The sequence below is a fragment of the Bos taurus genome, chromosome 16 (genome assembly GCF_002263795.3).
Source record: "Bos taurus isolate L1 Dominette 01449 registration number 42190680 breed Hereford chromosome 16, ARS-UCD2.0, whole genome shotgun sequence".
Lineage (NCBI taxonomy): Eukaryota > Metazoa > Chordata > Mammalia > Artiodactyla > Bovidae > Bos > Bos taurus.
In genome coordinates, this window is record NC_037343.1 from 12,856,221 (window position 1) to 12,881,063 (window position 24,843).

Below are 24,843 nucleotides of genomic sequence, written 5' to 3' on the forward strand. Positions count from 1 at the left end.
CATAATGCTGAGAGTTTGTTTTGAAGTTAAGAAAGCTCTGGATACAGGTAAGATGCCTGAAAAATACTGAAAGTGTTAAATCAGAATAGCAGTGACAGAAAAAGGTGAAGTAATATTAGGGAATATTCATTTTGTTTTGAAAGGTGCCTAGACAGTTGTGGCAGGATAGGTAATATGCGGTTGGGTTTTTATCCAGGCTGTTCAATTACATGAGGGATCAGGGGCAAGTCCCAGTGGCTCTGCCACACTTCTCTCTCCTATTATTTCTTATTTTAGACTTTGATTTTGCTTTAACAAAATGCATGAAATGCTTACCTCAGGCCAAACTATTCACCTATATGTCTTCTCTTGAAATAGCTGCAATTTGCAGCTTCTAGAGATAAAGAGGTCAATTTGTTTTATATAATGTGAAATTACTCAGGAAGTAGTCTTGATGTTTAGACTTGGGAACTGAGGTTTCAAATATTTGCTCTGTCCCCAAGAGTGTCCATGGATGGAATGGCCACCTGTTCCTGGAGCAGCGATGCCCCTGGGTCCCCTGCTCACCCTTACCCATCTCCAGTTCCCATCTTCTTCCTGAAATCTCAGTCCCGCTGCTCCTGCACACCACTTTGCACTTGGAGTGCAAGGGGCATCGGGCCTTCTCAGAAATGTAGAGATTTACACCCTTCATAGGGCAAAGCTAAAGGTAGATTGCGTGCATGCTGGGTCGCTTCGGTAGTGTCTGACTCTTTGCCATCCCAGGGATTGTAGCCTGCAGTCTCCTCTGTCCATGGGATTCTCCAGGCAAAAATACTGGAGTGGGTTGCCATGCCCTTCTCCAGAGGATCTTCCTGACCCTGGGATCAAACTTGCGGAAGCCATAAAGGTAGATTAGCACCTAGATTAGAGCAAGATGTTTGCATCTGGAATAAATGTTTGCAATTTTGTGCTCTTGCCTCAGGAATCTCTTTGTCACTGGGGTGAATATTCATATGAATGTTTTGTTTGAATAAGCCAGTACATTTATTTATTTACTTAGTATTATTTTACAAAAACTTTAATAGGCTTACAGGAAATTACAACAAATGTGAAGATGTAGGTAGAGTTTATGACACACTATCTGTTCTCAGTTGAGCTTCTAGACCTTTCTATGTGTGTCCTTTTTGTTTAATGGTACTCTTTAGGTAACTATTTGATCCCTGGGTCGGGAGGATCCCCTGGAGAGGGGAATGGCACCCCACTTCAGTATTCTTGCTTGGAGAATTCCACCAATCAGGGGAGCCTGGCAGGCTACAACCCGTGGGGTCGCAAAGATTCAGACATGACTAATACTTTCGCTTTTCACAAAGTCTCACTAGTAACTACTAAACAGTTAATGATGGGATCATTCATGTACAGTGGTCCAGTTGTTTCTCTGAAGGTTGTAAATTCCTCGAGCTCACTGGAAGCTCCATGTCGTTGCTGTACTGTTGCCCTGAGGAGGGTGGGATTCACCACCCCACCCAAAGTCTGGTCTGAATGTCGAGACTGATGAGACCGCACATACACTGCAAGGTGTGAAGAGGTGCGCCACTCATATAAAGAGGATCTCTAGGGGATGCAGGGCAGGCTGCCAAGGGGATCTGCAAGTGGCTTGGGTGCTGGGGGAGGCACATGGCTTTGATTTTTCTTGAGGTTAGAGGGTAGGTGAGGTGAGAGTTCCTAGGTAGGGTGGGGGCTCGCATGTTTGGACTCTAAACTGAGGGAGACCTAAATGATGGAGAGCACAGGCTTTCTTATTGGTTGCCCAGATATGGGGTAGGGTGAAGAGGGGGAGAACCAGGGCCTAACCGCCATCCATGATGAGTCATCAAAGGTGGAGTCAAACTTTTTACTTAATAGCAGTGAGCCTCACCTTTGTAAACCAGGCCCTCTTCTCCACCTGCACTGTCACCTGTCGGTCACTATCACCTTTTACTTTGCTTGCTTCCTTCTTTATTTTCATGGAACTGTTCACCAGCTAACAGATGAGTGTCTTCGCTCATTGTTTGCATCATCTAGCTGCAGTTGTGAGTTCCTGAGAGTTAAGATTACATCTGTCTACTGCTATATCCTCAGCACCTAAACAGTGCAGGAAGCATAATAGGTACACAGGTTTTTAAAAAATAAGTGTATGTCCATCAGCTTTAAAAGACTATATGTGCCAGACTGTGGCTGCTTCTAACAAAGTTGAATCCAGGGATTTACAGGACTGCTTTGTGCTTCAGTAAATATTAGTGGAAAGAATTCATCCTTTTAGTTACTTTAATGAGCACTTTTATTTTTGGATTTTTTTGTTTTTATTTATTTATATTTTTATTGAAGTGTAGTTCATTTACAGTGTTGTATTAGTTTCAGGTGTGCAGCAAAGTGACTCAGTTATATATATATATATATTCTTTTCACATTCTTTCCATTATAAGTTATTATAGAATACTGAATAGGGTTAGTTCCCTGTGCTCTACAGCAGGTCTTTGTTATTTTTCAGTTTTATATATAGTACTGCTGCTGCTGCTGCTAAGTCACTTCACTCATGTCCGACTCTGTGCGACCCCATAGACGGCAGCCCACCAGGCTCCTCCGTCCCCGGGATTCTCCAGGCAAGAAAACTGGAGTGAGTTGCCATTTCCTTCTCCAGTGCATGAAAGTGAAAAGTGAAAGTGAAGTCGCTCAGTCATGCCGGACTCTTAGCGACCCCACGGACTGCAGCCCACCAGGCTCCTCCGTCCATGGGATTTTCCGGGCAAGAGTACTGGAGTGGGGTGCCATTGCCTTCTCCATATATAGTAGTATGTATCTGTAAATCCCAAACTCCTAATATATCCCTCCACCCCTTTGTTAACCATAATTTGTTTTGTATGTCTGTGAGTCTGTTTCTATTTTTGTAAATAAGTTAATTTGGATGATTTTTTTAGGATTCCACATATAAGCGATATGTCATATGATAGTTACCTGTCTTCTGTTCACTTCACTTAGCATAATGATTTCTAGGTCCATCCATGTGGCTGCAAAGGGCATTATTTGGGGGAAATGTATAGCACTTTTGCAAGGTTCTCATAACTTTTTAAAACATTATTGATGTTTAGCTGATTTAAGGTTTTCCTCAGAGTTTTTACTTTCAATAAAGAGACTAAACATATCTTTTATGAAATTGTGCCTCATTTTAGTCCTGAAATAGAGCATAAATCAAGTTTATTGAGTCTTATTGATTTGCTTAAAAGTTTGGACAGAGCAGCAAATTTACTGAAGATTTGGGAACTCACGTCTGATGACAAAAAATATGCTGAAATTTTAAACGATTTAGAGATTATGCAGACTTGGCCACTCTTGTTCACAGAAAGCACCAAGAAATATCTTAATTTCTGGAACACTAAGTGAATTTTCAATTTAAAATCAACTGTGTAAATACAGGACGGTACAGTTGAAGTCAGGGAAAAATCTAATGAATATCCTTTAGGTGAAATTAATTACATGTATTTATTAATATGTCAAATATCCCATCCAACATAAATAAGTTAGACAGACTCATAGATAGATTAATAAGTAAATAAATTGCATAAATAAGATATTGCTCTGCTTTCTAATCTAACCCACATGAGAAAACAGAAGTTATTGTCTTGAAACTAAACAGTACTTTTTGATTTATTACATGTTCTGAGACTTAGGCCGGTTATTTTTAGTACTTAAACATTTAGTTCACTCTAATTTAGTAACTTCTTACAAAGGAATTTGATATTTTGCAGCTGTGCAATTATATGGCTGCTGGACTCCGCAACTGACTACAATGCTGTCATTGCTGGGGAAAGGAGACCCGACCCAATCCCCTTCCTGGTGTCCACGCCTTGGTTAGGTTAGCTTTGCACTGCCTGCCTTTTACCAAGTGAAGGAGGTGGAATGCTGTGTGCTCTTCAGAGTAGTCTGTTGCTCAGCAACCACGTCTCCCCTCTTAGGAAACAGGTCAGGAGAAAGGAACAGAGGTGAGGGGGTGGTGAAATGTTTGTCTGCCATCTCTGATAAAGCAGAAATCCTCCGAAAAGATATCATTCTGGATAGATTTGAAACCCAAGAGAAACAAATTAATCTCATTAGGTAAAGGGTTAATATCTGTTGACTAGAAATGCTATTTCTCCTATCACCTGGAGGAAAGTTTTCGTGATTTTAAATGGTGTCTAAGACCAATAGCATTCTACTTGATAAAGTTCGAAAATTTGATATGACTGTCACCTCAAGGTCAAACCAAAAAAAATTCAGTTTGAAAGAACAGATGTTTTACTTCATATAGGTCATTTATTTAGTTATTCAGAGACACTTAAATGTCATTACAAACTCTAGCTTTTTTTATAAAATAAAAATTCCATTTTTTTCTCCTCTTACTTCGGAATTTGGATTAATGGTGTTTGTCAAAAAAAAAAAAAAAGAAAAGAGAAGAAAAACCGCGTTGTAGAATCTTGACTCTTTCTAATTGGAAAATTTGAAACAGAAAGTACTCTTTTTTAATGAAAATTTTCTTTCATGTATTAAATGATGTGAACTTGTGATAACTGTATACCATTTGGTGAATTTACAGTCTAAAAAAATTAAAATTAAGATCTGCAAACATATGGTAAAACAGACATTTGGGCTAGGAATAGTAGTCAGAAAAAAAGAGTCCATGATTATTTAAAAGTCCTCTTTTACTTCCCCTGTTAAGTCAGATTTTCTTTTAAAAAATATTTTGTCTCAGCTGATATAATTATACATGCTAAACTATCACACACTTTTTTTCTATATGACATATGCTATTTAAAAGGGATGCTGTGCCACTTCAGTTCTTTGTGGTTAAGACCTATTCTCAGGAGTAGCACTTCTCAGTTTTAAGATGTGAGTCACTTAGGAGAATGTGGTGTCACTCTCCCCACAGCCCCCAGAGGGAATAGCTAAGGGTTGACCCAGGACACCGTGGGTGCTTCTGTGTGTGTGTTGACTCCACCAGAACCTCAAACTGGATCCAAGTAATAATTTATGCATCTATTTGTTTACAGTTCATTCTTTCATTCATTCATTGATGACTCAGTTTTTACAAGGCCAAGGATAAATACAAATAAATTAATTTGGCAACGATTTACTGCTTCCCAGCTGGTTTTCTCAGTAGAGAATATATTGGCTTTGAGAATTGTAGACAACTTAAATATATTTAGAATCCACAGGAAAATATGGAAGAAGAGTTAGCCCTTTTTTTATTCATGATTTGCTCACTAAATTACAAATTCAAAAATCTATCTCTACTTTGTCTTCTGTAAAAGGGTGTTTAAATTTCCTTGTATATCTGTGAAGAGGTATCATTTTGGAGATCTTATTTTTAAATGTATTTTAGATCTTAGTTATAGTTAATAATGTTATAAGTAAGAATAATACTGCTATATAACCAATAATAAACAATTCTAGCCTATATAAAATACACACATTTATATTCTCATTTATATATATATATAGAATTTAATTCATGTAAATGGTTTTAATTTTCAATAAGATGTATTATTATGATTTGTTTAATATTGCTATATGATGAATAATGGAAAATTATCACATGCACACATATTTGTATTTTATGGTGACCCTGGAGACTTAGTTCAGCAGATCATAGCTGTAATTTATATCTTTATATCTGTCCTTAGAGCTGGAACATTTTCCATCCATAACTTTCTCACTCCCTCTTTAAAGTTCTCATGCTGGCAGTTAAACCTCAGAAGCATCCAACCACTTTCAAAATCATGTCCTAACCCCTGTGTTATGATTCAGCCCCCTTTGCTCAAACATGAGGAGGTCACATTCTGAGGTACTGTTGTTGTTGTTAAGTCCTAAGTCGTGTCTGACTCTCTGCGACCCTAAGGACTGTAGCCCAAGAGGTTCCTCAGACCATGGGATTTCTCAGGCAAGAATTTTGGAATGGGTTGCCATTTCCTTCTCCAGGGAATTTTCCTGACCCAGAGATCGAACTCCTGTCTTCTGTTTGGCAGCAAATCCTTTACCACTGAGCTACCTGGGAAGCCCCATGCATGGGATAACTTTCCTCAAAATCCATGATATGTAAGGTGAATTCCCCAAAAGCATCTACTTCTGCTTCATTGACTATGCTGGAGCCTTTGACTGTCTGGATTACAACAAACTGTGGGAAATTCCTAAAGAAATGGGAATACCAGACAACCTTATCAGCCTCCTGAGAAACCTGTGTGCAGATCAAGAAGCAACAGAACTAGACCTGGAGGAACGTACTGATTCAAAATTGGAAAAGGAGTATGTCAGGGCTGTATGTTGTCACCCTGCTTATTTAACTTATATGAAATGTGAAATGCCAGGCTGGATGAATCACAAGCTGGAATCAAGACTAAAAGTGAAAGTCGCTCAGTCATGTCCAATTCTTTGCAACCCCATGGACTGTATAGTCCATGGAATTCTCCAGGCCAGAATAATGGAGTGGGTAACCTTTCCCTTCTCCATGGGATCTTCCCAACCCAAGGATCGAACCCAGGTCTCCCACATTCCAGGCGGATTCTTTACCAGCTGAACCACAAGGGAAACCTGGAATCAAGATTGCCAGGAGAAACATCAATAACCTCAGGTATGCAGATGTTACCACTCTAATGACAGACAGTGAAGAGGAATTAAAGAGACTCTTGATGAGGATGAAAGAAGAGAGTGAAAATGCTGGGTTAAAACTCAACATTCAAAAAAAATAAGATCATGGCATCTGGTCCCATCACTTCATGATAAAGAGAAGGAGAAAAAGTGGAATCAGTGGCAGATTTTATTTTCTTGGGCTCCAAAACCAGTGCAAATGGTGGCTGCAGCCATTAAATTAAAAGATGCTTGCTCCTTGGAAGGAAAGCTATGACAAATCTAGACAACGTATTTAAAAGCAGAGACAGAACATTGCCAACAGATGTCAATATAGTCAAAACTATAGTTTTCCCAGTAGTCATGTATGGATGTGAGAATCGAACCATAAAGAAGGCTGAGCACCAAACAACTGATGTTTTGGAACTGTGGTGTTGGAGAAGACTCTGGAGAGTCCCTTGGACAGCAAGGAGATCAGACCAGTCAATCCTAAAGGAAATCAACCCTGGGACTGATGCTGAAGCTGAAGCTCCAATACTTTGGCCACCTGATGTGAAGAGCCGACTTATTGGAAAAGCCCCTGATGCTGGGAAAGGTTGAGGGCAGGAGGAGAAGGGGATGACAGAAGATCAAATGATTGGATGGCGTCACTGACTCAATGGACATGAATTTGAGCAGACTCTGGGAGATTGTGAATAACAGGGAAGCCAGGCGTGCTGCAGTCCATGGGGGTCCTAAAGAGCAGGACACAGCAACAGAATAACAACAGCAACATTTCTATTTTAACGTGGCCTGGTTGGGTTTTGCTTTGGGGGAAAATTTGCCAAAATATGCTTCTGATATTTTGTCACAATGTGCCTTTTTAATAAGAAAATAACACAGCCTCATATAACTTTGGCAGGTATAGCTAACCTCTGGACTCTCTTGCTTTATAAGATTGCTTCACAACTGTGCAGACTCGCAGTGTGTCAAACAATTTGCATTTAAACGTGATAATCAGGAAAAAGAGGTTTTTTAAAACATAAAGCTCAGATTAAGAATATATTGTATATGCAAATATGCTGATTTAGATGCAGAGGATGAATTCTAACAGTGGGCAAATCTAGAAATTAAGGCTAACACTTTTCCTGAGTGCCCAGTAATGTCGAATTACAATTGAACACCTATAGAAATAAATGTGACATCCAAATGGTTACCAAATGAATATATTACGCTCTGTGATGTTTCACTGAATCCTAAATGAGAACAGAATGATGACATACCAAGAGGTGCTGAAGTACTTCAGACACACTCAGTCAAATGCGTGTGGTTAAATAAAAATCCGTGGAATGTTCCTTATATAAAATGAGTTTTTCCTGTTCAGAGGCAAAGTAGAGCAATTTATTTTTTCTTTTACAGACTCATCACAAGTATGAGTTCACTTTAATGAACTTGCTTCGGCTTTTAAAGAAACTCTTGCAGTTTGAAAGTTACATTGCCCTGTTTTTGAACTCTAATGTGATGTTACAATCTTGCCTTTATTGTGTCCTGTGGCACTTCAGTTCAGTCTCTCAGTTGGACTCCTGTCCACCCCACGGACTGCAGCACCCTGTGATGCTTACCCTGTGACCCTGTGACACTTACATTTTCTGTGTTTATTCAGTGAAGCAGTTGTGAGTTGGTTAAGTGGACTAATTGAAAAGCAGAGACATTACTTTGCCAACAAAGGTCCATCTAGTCAAGGCTATGGTTTTTCCTGTGGTCTTGTATGGATGTGAGAGTTGGACTATGAAGAAGGCTGAGCGCCAAAGAATTGATGCTTTTGAACTGTGGTGTTGGAGAAGACTCTTGAGAGTCCCTTGGACTGCAAGGAGATCCAACCTGTCCATTTTGAAGGAGATCAGCCCTGGGATTTCTTTGGAAGGAATGATGCTAAAGCTGAAACTCCAGTACTTTGGCCACCTCATGCAAAGAGTTGACTCATTGGAAAAGACTCTGATGCTGGGAGGGATTGGGGGCAGGAGGAGAAGGGGACGACAGAGGATGAGATGGCTGGATGACATTACTGACTCGATGGACGTGAGTCTGAGTGAACTCCCGGAGTTGGTGATGGACAGGGAGGCCTGGTGTACTGCGATTCATGGGGTCGCAAAGAGTCGGACACGACTGAGCGACTGAACTGAAATGAACTGAACTGAACTAAGTGGACTAATGGGCAGAATATGTTAATGCAACTGAAAGGCTTTCCAATAAACTAGGGAGTTGGGATGTTTTAATTGTCCTAGTTAATATGCACTTTTTACTATATATATAAGAAATCTTAAATGTGCTACCTTTAGGTGATGCTAAAAATGCACCTATATTCCAAGTGCCTACTCCCTTTGATAGCTGTAGATTAATGATTGTTGTTGTTCAGTTGCTAAGTCATGTCTGACTCTTTGAAACCCTTTGGACTGCAGCACACCAGGCTCCTCTGTCCTCCATGATCCCCCGGCGTTGGCTCAAATTTATGTCCATGGAGTCAGTGATGCTATCTCACTACCTCATCTCAGTCACATATTGGACACCTTCTGACCTGGGGGGTTCATCTTCCAGTGTCATAGTTTTTTGCCTTTTCATATTGTTCATGGGGTTCTTGCAGCAAGAATACTGGAGTGGGTTCCCAGTTTCCTCCTCCAGTGGGCCACAATTTGTCAGAACTTCACTATGACCCATCCATCTTGGGTGGCCCTGCCCAGCATGGTTCACAGCTTCTTTGAGTTAATGCAAATTCCTCTGTCAGGACAAGGCTGTGATCCATGAGGGATTAATGGTTAGGGAGTGAATTTCAAAGTAAGCTGGTCAACAATGGCCCCTCTGAGGACGGCTCTCTGGGGTGGGATCTACTCCAACAACTGGAGGCGCAGACAACACCCATTGAGTTTCAGGTCCACGTGTGATGAGGACATCCTGGGACAGAGTTGGGTCAGAGAGGAGGGCAGAGGGGAGCCCGGGTGGGAGCTCCTCTCCAGGGGCTGTGGACAGAGGGAGCAGAGAGAACTAAGGAAGCAGGAAACACCACCGCAGCCCAGCTCACGTCTCCTCTGCCGTTCACCATGGAATCCAGCCTAGGAAAGTCATAAAATGTTGCAAACCCCAAGTCTGCCAGTGACTTGCTATGAGGCGTTGGTGAGCCCTCTCTGTTTCCGTTTTCACACTAAAATGGGAGTAGGTGTAGATTGCTGGGTCATTGCAGGTTTGGCAGACTCACTTGTATTATACAGCACGAAGTTCACCTGACCAATTAATAGCCGTGGTTACCATTATTTCTCTGGATCTGCCAAGGACCCAGCACTGCAGGAGCTGGCTGTCCAGACCTGGTCCACAGTAACCCTTGCACCAAGACCCCTTCCATCCCTGAGGCCCTTCCATGCCCCTGCCCCCCTCACCCCGATCTTCTTCTACCCCCTGCTTCATCCCTGGCACATTAGCCCACAGGTGTGTTCATTCCTCCTACAGTCAAATCCTTTGCCTTAGGGGTTTTCATCCCTGATGCTCTCTTGATCTTCAAATAAATGGGTGCCCGTTTCTTGTGGTCTTAGCTTAAATATCTCCACCTCTGTTAGGTCTTCTCTGAGCATCAAATCTGCTAATAAAATTATTTTTAAAAATCTGAAAATAAAAATAAAAAATTTATTATATAAAAATTATATAAATTTTTTCAAACCATCCTACTTAACTTTCCCCTAGCCAGTATTACTGTCCCATATTTTCTTGTATTTATCGATGGACTGTTTTTGCCCCACTAGAATGCAAACTACTTGTGAGCAGAGTTTGGTTAATCTGTTCTGTATCTCCTCTACCTACTCTGGTGCTTAAATAAATAAAGGTGCTCAGTAAATATTCATTGGATGAATAAATGTGTAGCGCAAGGAAATGGCAAGCCACTCCAGTGTTCTTGCCTGGAGAATCCCAGGGACGGGAAGCTTGGTGGGCTGCCGTCTATGGGTCGCACAGAGTCGGACACGACTGAAGAGACTTAGCAGCAGCAGCAGCAAGATGGCTTGGGGGTTGCGTTTGCAATTTCTAAGTGTGGGGAAGCCCCTCCTGGGTGCAGGCTGTAATCTCTCAGTGTGCAGTTGGGGGGCGGGCGGTTCTTATTTCCTCAGGGTATTCTGAGGTCTTTTTCCCTCAGATGTGGGCTGACGACTGCTCACTGCTTCTCCTTTTCTTCCTCTTCCTGTCCCTCCTCCTCCTCCTCCACTTCGTTCTCCTTCTTTGTCTTCTGTTCCTTCTTTTGCTCCTCCTCGTCCTTCTAGCTCAGTTTGCCTTAGCCTGTCCAGAGACCCAATTTAAGTTTTGCCCACTCAGGAGCAGTCAGTGTGGAATGAAAGCAGCTTGAGGTTACAGTCAATAAGGAGCAAATTAAGAACATATACTTGTGAATTCAGGTTTCCCTATAGGGCTCTTAACCAAAGTGTGGAGCTATAAATTGCCTCATGTCCACTGAGAAGACAGTAAGTGAAAGTGAAGTGAAGTCGCTCAATTGTGTCCGACTCTTTGAGACCCGTGGACTGTAGCCCACCAAGCTCCTCCATCCATGGGATTCTCCAGGCAAGAATACTGGAGTGGGTTGCCATTTCCTTCTCCAGTACAGCTGGATAAAAAGAGAATAATAGTGTGATGACCTCTTTCTTTTCCAAAAGACACATGGAAGCTGCCCAGAGAAGCTATAGGCCCTTCACGGGGCCCAAGACACACTTGCTGATATTTGCTGGAAGTCCAGTGGAAATCTGCTGGGGTCCTGAAATGGAGCAAGGCTTGAGGAGAGCTGTTTACCTGGAGTGAGTGTCTTTCTTTATTCTCTAAAGTTTCAACTCTTTGACTTCCAAGAACATCTGATTGAAATAATCATATCTTATTAATTCTGTATATTGCTGCTGTTCAGTCGATAAGTCGTGTCCTACTCTTGGCAACCCCATGGACTACAGCACGCCAGGCTTCCCTGTCCTTTACTATCTCCCAGAGTTTGCTCAAACTCACGTCCATCGAGTCGGTGATGCCATCCAACCATCTCATGCTCTGTTGTCCCCTTCTCCTCCTGCCTTCAATCTTTCCCAACATCAGGGTCTTTTCCGGTGTGTTGGCTGTTCGCATCAGGTGGCCAAAGTATCACATAATCATATCTTATTAATTCTGAATATAGAAGATAAGAAACATCCAGTATTCACTACCTCCTGGTAGTTTAAATCCCTCTCATGGGGCATTTCTTCTGGGTTTCCTTTGGCCAGTCATCTTGCTTTGCCTGGTTCTGAGTCTGTATTTGGTTTATCTGGGGGTACTCCTGTGTGTGCATGCCTATTTCTTAGGCAAGTGAAGAGGTCTGTGTGTAGCTTGACACCACCTTTCTTCTGACCTCCAATGCACTTTATAGTCAGGAAGGTCTCCTCGATCTCAAGAATGAGAAATATGTCGCTTATCTTTAATCATGGCAGGGCTCAGCTTCTATCGTGCTCCTGCTTTCTTCACATTGGAGTATCGGTCCACAGGGATCCTGTGTGCTAACTCTGAGCCCTTCTAGCTCCTGCCTCAGGGGGACTGTATATTTATTTTTAAAAGTCCCCATATAAGTGGACCAGGGCAGTTCAAACCAATGTTGTTCAAGGGTCAACTGTAATTTTGCCAGCTTTGCAATTTTGTCATTACTAATTGAACCTTAAAATTATTCAAAGTTCTATTATTTTAAACTTTCTCATGAAATGGGTTACCAGTATTAATCTATAGGCATGCATAGACCTGTACTTTAATCTTCAAATGGCACACTTGTACTTTAGTTACAGATGGCCTCAATCCTAGCCAGTTACACTTTCAAAGAGCAGAACGTGTTTCTAAATGCTTAGGGTCAAGTACATGAATGCTTAACAGTATATACTCTCAATGGTTTATGGCAATTATCTGAGCCATCTTTGCAAATATCCAAGTGGTAATAATGCTCATATTTGAGCATTAGCTGGGAATGTTATTGTCTTCACTTACCTGCCAAATGTGCAATAAAAAAGCTTATCCTTTAGATGGCTATTAAATCTTTAATGTTCAATTATTTCCAAGTCTGTGACCACTATTTTATTTCATATGGTTATTTTAATTAAATTATTGAATTACAGTTATGAGGTATTTGTCGCATGGCTAATATTTAGTGAATATCTGACTAGAATGATTTCTGCATTGTTGAATTGATCAATCAGATCTCCTCAGCACAGGAATAATTTTGATATTATAGTCTTCAATAATAGCAGTTACAGTAAAGAACTGGGCCTTGGACTTGATAAGATGTACATACAGGAAGTGCAAAGTTTGGTGGTGGAATGATAGTGCTACGGCAACTGTATGGAATGGATGTGGTTTTTTTGTTTTTGTTTTTGTTTTTGATAAAGAGAAGATTGTTTCACACTTTTAATTTCAATTAACATGAAATTGTAGAATATAAAATTCTATAATTATGGAAATTAGGAAGCAAGTGTATTGACATTTAGTATAGTTCAAAATAATGAGCAGAAACTAAAGAAAATGAGACTCAGAAACTATTACCAGCTTAATGTTTAGAAAGTTTTAGATCTTGGTGGAGATTTAATCTGAGAGCAATCCAATTTCTTGTTATCAAAAATGGTTTTGTTCTTTGTAGTTCCCATTTACAATAAAGTTCATTAAAATGTAAATTTCTTACTATTTTTCAGAAACATGTAAGAATTCAGCAAAGGTTACAGTCAGGGTAAGTGTTGACTGTGGGTGGTAGCACCCCGTATTTCTCTTCTTCCTGGCAATCTGGCATTTGAAGGGACAGCTAGATGGTGTCGAAAGCTGTACTCTTTCATGTGTGTGTGAATCTGGCATTTGAAGGGACAGCTAAATGGTGTTGAAAGCTGTACTCTTTCATGTGTGTGTGTGTGTGTGTTCGTCACTAGGTCATGTCTGACTCTTTGCAACCCCATGGACTGTAGCCTACCAGGCTACTCTGTCTATGCGATTCTTCAGGCAAGTATACTGCAGTGGGTAGCCGTTCCCTTCACCAGGCAATCTCCCCAACCCAGGGATTGAACCTGTGTCTCCTGCATTGTGGGCAGATTCTTTACTGTCTGAACCACCAGGGAAGCCCACTCTTTCATGCATGAGGTCTGAATTAATCACATACGCTGGGTTTCTCAAATTATGGTATGAAAATGCCCCCTTCTATGTCCTCCACACTCCCCCGTCCCAACTCTCCCATTCTGGACATATCCTAGGAAAGACTCTGTCTTCTCATAAGGAGAGTTTACTTTTTAAAAATTTCATTTACAAAGACTCCTAAAAAATAGTGTGAACACATTCTGGATCACCTGAATTTTTGTTCTTTAGTCACTAAGTTGTGTCTGAATCATCTGAATAACTGTGCTATAACTGAGTACAGTTAGGCTATTTCAGGGCTCCTCTCTGCTTTATTATTATCAGAAACACATAAAATTTGCCATCTGAACCATTTTTAAGTGTGCAGATTAATCAAATGTGCATTGTTGTGTTACATACCTCTAGGACTTCTTTATCTTATACAACTGAAACTGTCCATTGACCACTCCCCTCCTCCACCTCCCCCCAGCTCCTGGAAGCCATCATCTACTTTCTGTCTCTGAGCATTTGACCATTTTGGACTTCTCATATCCTCAAGCTTCATCCGTGTTGTAGCATGTCGACTTGCCTTCAAGTTCACGAATTCATCTGCTTGATTGACTCTCCTGTTAAATCTTTTTAGTGAATTTTTCAATCCATTTACTGAATTCTTAAGCTCTGGTATGTCTGTTTAGTTCTTTTTCAGAGCGTCTTATCTCCTAATGTTCTCATTTTTTACATGGATTATTTTCCTGATTTCATTCAGTTGTCTATCTGTGTTGTCGTGAAGTACTTGACTTCCATAAGATGATTACTTTGAATTCTTTGTCAGGTAATTCATAGATCTCCATCTCTTTAGGGTCATTTTCTGGAGAAGTTGTTCCTTCAGTTTGGCCCGAGTTTCCCTGTTTCTTCATATAGCTTATTATTATTATTATTTGTCATGATAGAAAACAACCCAGACACTTTCACCAGTCATTATATAGCCTGGCCTCATACAGGGGAAGGCCTTCACCAATCAGTTTGGGTAGAGACTCTGGGGACCTCTCAAGCCTTAGCAGCAGCAGCATCTCTGGAATTGTGTGTGCCATTTCCCCAATGAGAGGTATTTGATGGTTTCCTTTTCAGGAGTTTGTGATTTCTTGCTCCCTCTGGTGTTTCTCTGTGGTACTACAGGTGCTGCTCTCCCCGGCCCCCAAACATCCAAGATGAGCTGGGTTGCCTTGTTGCTGTTGTCGTTGCTGTGGTTTTTTCTTTTTTATTGGAGGATAGTGGCTTTACAATGTGCTATTTCCTGCTGCACAGCAAAGTGAAACAGCCATACGTATATATACGTCCTCTTTTTTGCATTTCCTTCCCATTTAGGTTACCACAGAGCCTTGAATAGAGAAAACTAGGGGGTGATGGAATCACTCATGACCCATATTGAAATTCAAAAAATACTGTAGCTGCCAAAAGCACTTTCACATTCTAAATATGATTTGACTGCAACAAAATGACATTTCTGTCATGATAATTTAAAAAGTGAATAAATAACAAAAAATGTTAATTTAAATTCTTATTATTTGTATATAATTTTAAATTGCTTGCTTAACATTATATGAATTATAAGAAATATGTGCCTTTTGTTACTCAACCAGGTAACATCAAAATAAAAATAGTCAATGTGGGCTATCTGCTAGTGTATTTTTCTCTTTAAAAGAGGTTCCTACCCCTTATAAGTTGTGTTATGTGCTGACCAAATTTCCTGGGTTGAAGTCCTAACCCCAAGTACCTCAGAATGTGATCTTTTTTGGAAACAGGATCATTGCAGATATGATTAGTTAAGATAAAATCATAATGGAGTAGGGTGGGTTCCTGATCCAATAGACTTGTGTCTTTATGAAAAAGGGGAAATTTAGATACAGGGCACATATACAGGAGCGCTTCCCAGGTGGCCCTAGTGGTAAAGAACCCACCTGCCAATTCAGGAGATATAAGAGACTTGGGTTCAATCCTTGTGTTGGGAAGATTCTCTGGAGGAAAAAAATGGCAACCCACTCCAGTATTCTTGCCTGGAGAATCCCATGGACAGAGAAGCCTGGTGGGCTACAGGCCTTAGGGTTGCAAAGAGTCGTACACAATTAAAGTGACTTAGCACGCACACTTTCCTGCATTGGAGAAGGAAATGGCAACTCACTCCAGTGTTCTTGCCTGGAGAATCCCAGGGACAGGCGAGCCTGGTGGGCTGCCGTCTATGGGATCGCACAGAGTTGGACACGACTGAAGTGACTTAGCAGTAGCAGCAGCAGCATGCACATATCCAGGAAGAATGCCACAAGAACATGAAGATGGCCATCTTCGAGCCAGTGATAGATACCTGGAACAGTGTTCCTCTTGGATCTAAAAAGAACTAACACTCTCATGTCTTAATTTCAAAATTCTAGGCTCCAGACCCATAAGACAATCAATTTGTATGATTTAAGCCATCCAATTTATGATACTTTGTTACAGCAACCCCAGCAAATTAACACATCTGACTGAGGTTCTGAAAAATACTTAGCTTTCTTCTCCTCTGTAAATTTGCTCAATATTCTTGAAGCTTTCTCACATGACTCATTTTGGCAAAAATTATATTTATATATATATATATCTGTTTTTAAATCTCTTTTCCCAATTGTCCCATGAATTTACTTGTAATATTATTTATTCAATTAAACTGGAGCTTACAAGATCTGTTTTAAAATAGTTTCAATGATGTCACTTCCTTTTTTGCTGACCTTTCTTTTTTTACACAGTTTTGGAGAGTCAGAAACCCTAGGACCAATTGACCATCATCGAGAAAACTGCCAAGGTACAGCGTATGTGAGTGTGACATGTAACTAGACTGTGATGGCGCTGTATCAAAAGCACGCACAGTAAACTCCACTGCATTCTTTATAGTCATCATTGGTATAGTATTTAATACTTACATAATTGCCCTGCACTTTTCTGGCCTCTTCCTTTTTTCATTCTTCCTACCTGTCTGGGCATTACTGCTTGTCCTTTTTCTTTATTTCTCTTGATTACATATATCTTAGTTACATATTACATATTCTTGTCCCAATTCACATGCAATATTTTTCTTGAAAGATGATAATTATTTAATTATGTTTTAGAGAATTTCTTGCCTACTATTTATGTTCCTAGAGCTAAAGAAAAAGGATTTCAAAAAATCACCTGAGAGAAAAAGAAAATAGTCTCCAGATTCCATCATTTCCCATAAACCCTCTTTGCTTTTTCTCTGACTAATGAATGCAGAGTGGAAATTACTCACACTCCAGCAGCAACTTGGGTGCAGAGATGCTTGCAGAAGGCCTGGAATGTCATTCAGGATTCATTCATTTTCTATGCAGATCATGGCATCTGAGTTAGGACAGGAGTGTCAGAGGGAAAGGGTGTGTTCTAGGCACTGCAGAAACTGCCAAGGTGACTAGGTGGCATAGCAACTCAATTATAAAAATAAATCTGAAAAGAGAGTGTATCAGGCACGAATTTTCTATTTCACTCCTGTCAATGTCAGATGGAGAGTATACATTGAAAATCTTAGTTACCGGGATCCCAGAAAAAGCATTAGAGAAGGAATAGTAGCAGAAAATCCAACCCTACAAAGACGGGAATATAAAATACACTCATCTTCAGGTTATTTGAGATTGCTATAATTGACAACTTTTGAGATATTTTCTGAATTTAGAGGTAGGGAGTAACTTTTCTATAAAATTAAAATATGTATATATATATATATATGTAGTACATTCTGAATTTATGGAATTGTGTGTTTTGAGTTTTTTAATGAAAATTTTGCACTTACTTTTACCCGTAGGTGTGTTTTTCTCCAGCATTAATCTTATCATAAACCAAATAAGTAGCAAAGACCAGGGAATACTTAACATTCAGGAAAGAAATTTAATTGAAAATCAATCCTAAATAATACAGCCACATTCTAAAGATGGGTCTGCCCTTTTTCGGCTTGAGTGTATAGGGGTAAAGTGTCATGGAGGTCAGTTTGGGGCTGAAACACTGCTCTCGGAGACATCCCTTCAGCTACAGCTGTGAACTCTGGAGGAGCCAGACTCCACGCCTGGTGCTCAGCAATTAAACTTAATTGGCCACCCCCCTTCCCTGGGGGGGGATTGTGGAGACGCTAATTAGCAGAAAGCCTTGATTTTTCCACCAGGTGCTCTTTCACTTCTTCCCATATTTAGATATTTAAAGTGAAATTTTAGAGGTAAAAATTCCCCCCTAATGATATGAATTTGGATGTGGAGAGCCAGGGAGGAAGTTGCTCTCATTCTAAAATACATATGTGGGTCCCACAGGGAGTTCCACCTGAAGATGAGAGGTTATTGTAAATTTAATCTATGAGAAAAGCGTTAGTTGATTTCCTATCCATGAACCCACCCTCCTCTGGTGCAAACCAAGGAAATAGGCAGAGAGGGAAGTTGGGTGATATTTTTAAAGAACTGATTACAGAATTTTAGTCAAACTTTGACATAATTTTTTTTATTTCATGGCATATGAAACATGAAAGTCTTACAAAATCAATGTGCTTATAATCATGTCAATCATATTTGTAGCCACTTTTAGGGTTTATGATGAAATTATTTATTGCTCACAGAAGGCACACAGACACAGTTTCAGTGTGTTTATTTTCTGGGTTTGGATTAGACATTACAAGCATTGAAAATATGTTTACTGTGTATGTCCCACTACTCTGTGAAAGGAAACCTTCTTGCCCTATGCTTATAATTTATATGTGGAAAGGAGATAGATGATATAGAATATTTGGGTGAACATTGCTACATTTATCAGAGCATACATAAACACTTAACCTTTAAAAGTGGAAGTTTTGTTCATTTCCAAGGTATTTCAACACTTCAGACATCTTTCTAGAGGAAAATTTTAATTTTGTTACTTTGTTGCTTAAACTTTCCAGTAGCCTCCTGCCCACTTGAGTTCTCCATCATATCCTTCTATGAACCCCATCATTTCCCTTTAATAGAGTGTCATTGGCCTTGTTTGGTTGTCTCTCCACTGCTAAGCTGTATTTTCCAAAGAGGCAGGTGTTCTGTCCTCCCTGTTTATTTTTGTCTCCCTAGAAACTAGTGCCTTGAATACTTCATAGCAAGTATTCAGTACTCCAAAAATGACTGGAACGGGTGACTATTAATATCTCTAACTTGAGGTACATCAGCAGGCAACAAAGCAAAGCTGAAAGGAGAAGTTCTCTGCTGTGTGGGCCTCTGCAGCCTTGGCTTAATAGGTATTGGCTGGGGAGAGGAGTGGTAGAATTTCTAGGGTGCTGTGTGTCTCCACTGTCAGATTCAGACTCAGAGATGAGGAGACCAGTGAATGTGAACAGAGATAGGATGAGACTGTAAACCACTCACTCAAGGTTGGAGCTGGCCGGGCACTGAGGTTTCCTAACCTCATAGTGCTTTCACTCTCTTTCCTTCCCCAACACCTTTAATATCTTATCACCCTATCTGCTAGGGTTTTAGGATTGGTTTGCTGCTGCTGTGGCTGCTAAGTCGCGTCAGTCATGTCCGACTCTGTGCGACCCCATAGATGGCAGCCCACAAGGCTTCCCGGTCCCTGGGATTCTCCAGGCAAGAACATTGGAGTGGGTTGCCATTTCCTTCTCCAATGCATGAAAGTGAAAAGTGAAAGTGAAGACGCTCAGTCGTATCTGACTCTTAGCGACCCCATGGACTGCAGCCTACCAGGCTCCTCCGTCCATGGGATTTTCTAGGCAAGAGTACTGGAGTGGGTTGCCATTGCCTTCTCCATTAGGATTGGTTTAAGCCTAACTTATTCCTTCAATTTTTTTCTTTTGAATCTACTCATGTTCCAAACACACACACACACACGCGCACTCACACACACACATCTTTCTCATTTTCTTAAACTTTCTGCTCTATCCCAGCTGACTTATACAAGGCCTTCTATCATGCATTCCTGTAACAATTTCTCTATTGTGTGATCAGTGAAAGTAACATGTTATTTAACCCATCAAGAGAGGTCCCTACTCACTTTTCTATGAACCACAGTTATGAAGCAACCCAACAGTTAATTATTTGCTGGATTAATTAATCATTGAAAGGATTATATAGATAACTGGGAAAATGGGTGGGTGGATGAATGAATGAATGGATGGATGGTGAATGGATGGAAGGATGGTGAAGGAATGGACGGATGGTGGATGAAATGCAGCAGTAACTTCTTTTTTACATTATCTTATCAACTGGGATAATTCTTATACTCCAACAATGGATTAGGTGTTAATAGATGAGACTAAAACCTCTGTAGGAAGGAATTAATAGCAAAATAATAAGTAAAATAAAACAGTCTTATTGCAAGTAGTCTCATGCACAGTCTTAAACATTTATATTATACAACATATATCAAGTTACTTAAAATATTTTCCTATTTTGTGGAGATTTTTGTTAGGTTTAGAGTGGAGGTAGTACACATTTTTTTAAATGAGACCAAAAAAAAAAAAATCATTGATTTTAGTTCATTGTTTTGATCGTGGTTTTCCTTAAAACTTCTTCCTATGCCGTTTATTTAGTGTGTGCATAAATTATTTCTGTGTACTTGATGAATTAGTAGATTCATAAGGATGTGTCCTATGCCTCTTATAGTGGAAAACATATTTATTTTAAAAATTTGTATAGCACCACTATTTAGTATTATTCCCAATAGACACACATTGATTAAGTAGAAATGGAGCAATTGCTTTGATGTCTACTCAGAGGGTTCTCAGAACTATAGCAACACAGTAAATGAAGCTGTTGTTCAAGTAGGCAAAATTGTTCCACTGCAATATTGCATAACTGAAATGTGGAGCCACAAGGAATGCGACACAACTGAAACCAGATTTGGTACACTTAAGATCTGAAATGATGACTTCTTTTTAGATGACAGCAAACAGCAGATCCAGGAGCAGCGAAGTTTCAGTTGAGTCATCTCACTTGAGACACTTATTTTGAATGCAATCTGTTTAACTCCAAGTTTTACCATGTTTGGAAAATAAAGGCCTCTTTTCCAGGGCACTTCTCATATCCATTTGCAGGCAGCTTGTTGAAGAGCATCCAAAGAGAAAAATCCCATCTCATGCAAAGTAGTATACTTTGACATTTTTGTGGAGTGTATCTTCTCTAATGAAAAATGACTATTAAACCTTTTCACTGTTGATTACTACCTCCTGCTCTCAGGGCATGACTTCCTGCAAGTTCAGTGCAGGTCTGCCTTCATGGTCCACAGAGCAAAGATGTCTGAGCATTTTCCCTGTGATCCCTGTAATAAGACTACTTATTTTATAGGCTTTGGGTAGTTGTTTGGAGACCATTCTGATGAACCTCTCACATTTCTGCCCATCTTGTAAGCAGAGACGCTATTTTTGCAAACAGCCTTGAAAAATAGTGTGTCTCTCTCCAGAGCCAAGGCTGGAGCCAAGTCACTGGCCTCAGATAGAGTTCCTCTCCTCTGGAGGCCAAGAATCCCAGTGTCGTTTGCGGCTCAGCAGCAACCTTTCATAACCCAATCCATTGGGTATGCAGGTGTCACCCAGCTCTCTGCTCATTACATTGTGGGAGCGGGAACTCAAAGATCCTGAAACTTTGGCTGCTGCTTTTACTCTGAGTGATAGCATCATTAGTTTCAGATTCAGGAGTCTTGTGTCTTCTGCTAGCATCTGTGGGATTACAGTAGGCCAACTTGTTAGCCTGAAAATAGGATAACATCTCATACCCTTCCAGTAAGGCAGAACAGGGAGGTAAGATGTTATTTTCATCATTCTGATGTAGAATTAATTAATGAAAGCTTTGGTTTTAACAATTACTTGTACTTTTAGTATATTAAATAATGTTTTACTGATCGCTGAGCTGTATGATAAGTCTAAAATAGTGCTAAGAAGAAATGCTTCATTATGACACAGTATGTGCATTTATTCAGTGTTACAGCAAGGGTACAATTAAATTTGCATATGTATAGCATAGCTCTTCACAGCCAGCACTTTGCATGTTTTATTGAAATGTTGCTACTTTCCTAAGCTTAACATTTTAAACTTGGGAGAAAAGTAAACTTAAATTAAAAGAGTTGTACAGTTAAAAATTTTCAGGTACTTTCTACCATAAAGTTCCTCAATTATTTTCTTATATTTCATGTCCCCCCTAATTTCTATTTTTTCTAAGGCATGTTTCTGAAATGTGCCTGGTTAATAAAACTTGCTATGTTTGTTCACACTCAAATATGGTTATACTTTAAAACTTGTAGAGTTTAATTACTGCTGAATATTATTTCGGAGAAGGCAATGGCACCCCACTCCGGTACTTTTGCCTGGAAAATCCCATGGATGGAGGAGCCTGGTAGGCTGCAGTCCATGGGGTCGCTAAGAGTCGGACACAACTGAGCAACTTCACTTTCACTTTTCACTTCATGTATTGGAGAAGGAAATGCCAACCCACTCCAGTGTTCTTGCCTGGAGAATCCCAGGGACGGGGGAGCCTGGTGGGCTGCCTTCTATGGAGTTGCACAGAGTCGGACACGACTGAAGTGACTTAGCATAGCATAGCATAAATATTATTTTGAATTTATGAAACATTATGATTATATGTTTATAGGTTTGGGAACATTCTTTTAAAATATTTAAGAAGCCTAATTTAAACAACAATTTTAAATAACTCAAATATAGTTTCATAATAGTTGCATTTCATAAAATAAGAATTTTCATTAAGTACTTTACTTGAATTTAAATAACTTTTAATTTCATATTGTAGGTTTAATAAAAGTAATTCAGCCTAATAATTTGCTATTATATTTCTGATTTAGAATTACTTGAAAATGCAAATACAGGGATATATAATGGCATTCTTTTTCATTATGCAAATCTAGATTTTTAATAGTGTCTGATAATTATGTTAATGGTGATAGATATGTTTGACATTAGTTGGTTATGTATATTTTATAGTATTTTATCTTTCTTGTTAACACACTGTCTTTCATAGATCAATTTGGGTGGTTTATTTGTCGTTCAGTCACTAAGTTGTGTTTGACTCTTTGTGACCCCATAAAGTGTAGCATGCCAGGCTTTTCTGTCCTTCACTATCTACTGAAGTTTATTCAAACTCATGTCCATTGAGTCGGTGATGCCATCCAACCATCTCATCCTCTGTCATCCTCTTCTTCTCTTGCCCTCAATCTTTCCCAGCATCAAGGTCTTTTCCAATGAGTTGGCTCTTCATATCAGGTGGCCAAATATGGGAGCTCAGCTTCAGCATCAGTTCTTCCAATGAATATTCAGGGTTGATTTCCTTTAGGATTGACTGGTTTGATCTCCTTGCTGTCCAAGGGACTCTCAATAGTTTTCTCCAACACCACAATTTGAAAGCATCAATTCTTTGGTGCTCAGCTTTCTTTACATCCAACTCTCACATCAGTACATAACTATTAGAAAAACCATAGCTTTGACTATATGGACCTTTGTCGGCAAAGTGATGTCTCTGCTTTTCAATACACTCTCCAGGTTTGTCATAACATTTTTTCTAAGGAGCAAGAGTCTTAATTTCATGGCTGCAGTCACCGTCCGTAGTGATTTTGAGGCCCAAGAAAATAAAATCTGTCACTGTTTCCACATTTTCCCCATCTATTTGCCATGAAGTAATGGGACCAGATGCCATGATCTAAGTTTTTGAATGTTGATTTAAGTCAATTTTGTCACTTTCCTCTTTAACCCTCATCAAGAGGCTCTTTAGCTGCTCTTTGCTTTCTGCCATTACAGTGGTATCATCTACATATCTGAGGTTGTTGCTATTTCTCCCATCATTCTTAATTGCAGCTTGTGATTCATCCAGCCCAGCATTTCGCGTGGTGAACTCTGCATATAAGTAAAATAAGCAGGGTGACAAGATACAGTCTTGACATACTCCTTTCCTGATTTTGAACCAGTCCATTGTTCAATGTCCAGTTTTTTTTTTTTAATTTTTTAATTTTATTTTATTTTTAAACTTTACATAATTGTATTAGTTTTGCCAAATATCAAAATGAATGTCCAGTTTTTAACTGTTGCTTCTTGACCTGCATACAGGTTTTTTCAGGAGACAGGTAAGATCATCGGGTATTCCCATCTCTTTAAGAATTTTCCAGTTTGTTGTGATCCACACAGTCAAAGGTGTTAGCATAGTCAATGAAACAGATTAGATGTTTTTGAAATTTCCTTGGTTTTTCAATGATCCAAAGGATGTTAGTGATTTAATCTCTGGTTCATCTGCCTTTTCTAAATCCAGCTTGTATATCTGAATTGTTGAAGCCTAGCTTGAAGGATTTTGAACATTACCTTGCTAGCAAGTGAAATATGTGCAATTGTATGTTAGGGACTGGCAACTTCTGTTGTGCAGAAATGAAAGCTTACCTTCGAGAAGCATGTTTTATTGTGCATCCTGCTTTTTTCCTGTCTTAATTTCTTGTAATTTCTTGTTTTTTCCCTAGTTCTACCCCTTCCTTCCTCCTTTTTTTTTTTATTAAATACACTTAGAGGGTCGGAGAAGGCAATGGCAACCCACTCCAGTACTCTTGCCTGGAAAATCCCATGGACAGAAGAGCCTGGTAGGCTGCTGTCTATGGGGTTGCATAGAGTCGGACACGACTGAGCGACTTCACTTTCACTTTTCACTTTTCATGCATTGGAGAAGGAAATGGCAACCCACTCCAGTGTTCTTGCCTGGAAAATCCCAGGGAGGGCGGAGCCTGGTGGGCTGCCGTCTCTGGGGTCACACAGAGTCGGACACGACTGAAGCGCCTTAGCAGCAGAGGGTTGGCAAATGGGAGGTGCAGACAGGGGTGGATTGGGGAAAAGCGGGGAGACTCCAGAGTATTTCCCTGTCTCTCTGCCTTGAGTGGTGTCTCCATCAGGGACTGTATCTTCTCCATGTCTCCACCTTAGCCTTTCTTCTGTGGTTCTGACTTCTGCCAGGCAACCTCACATGGTATTCTGGCCTCAGCGGACCCCTCTGACTCTGGAGGTCTGTTCACACACCTCCTCTCGTGTGCCTCTAGCCCTAAGACAATATTGCTTCCTGATGAGGCTAATGTCTGTGTTTCATCACTGTCCTTTGCTTAGCTTTTCAGCTCACC

General features: G+C 40.0%; 1 long non-coding RNA gene across 3 annotated transcripts in view; it reads left to right on the forward strand.

Moving 5' to 3' along the window:
- LOC107133222 (uncharacterized) overlaps positions 1 to 17,371 on the forward strand; it is an 85,088-nt gene extending 67,717 nt beyond the window's left edge. For all 3 annotated transcript variants that reach the window (XR_009490818.1, XR_009490817.1, XR_001502027.3), the window contains 3 exons: positions 11,259 to 11,396; positions 13,287 to 13,321; positions 16,470 to 17,371. This is a non-coding gene — a long non-coding RNA (uncharacterized lncRNA). The remainder of the gene's footprint in view (positions 1 to 11,258; positions 11,397 to 13,286; positions 13,322 to 16,469) is intronic.
- Positions 17,372 to 24,843: the final 7,472 nt, after the last annotated feature.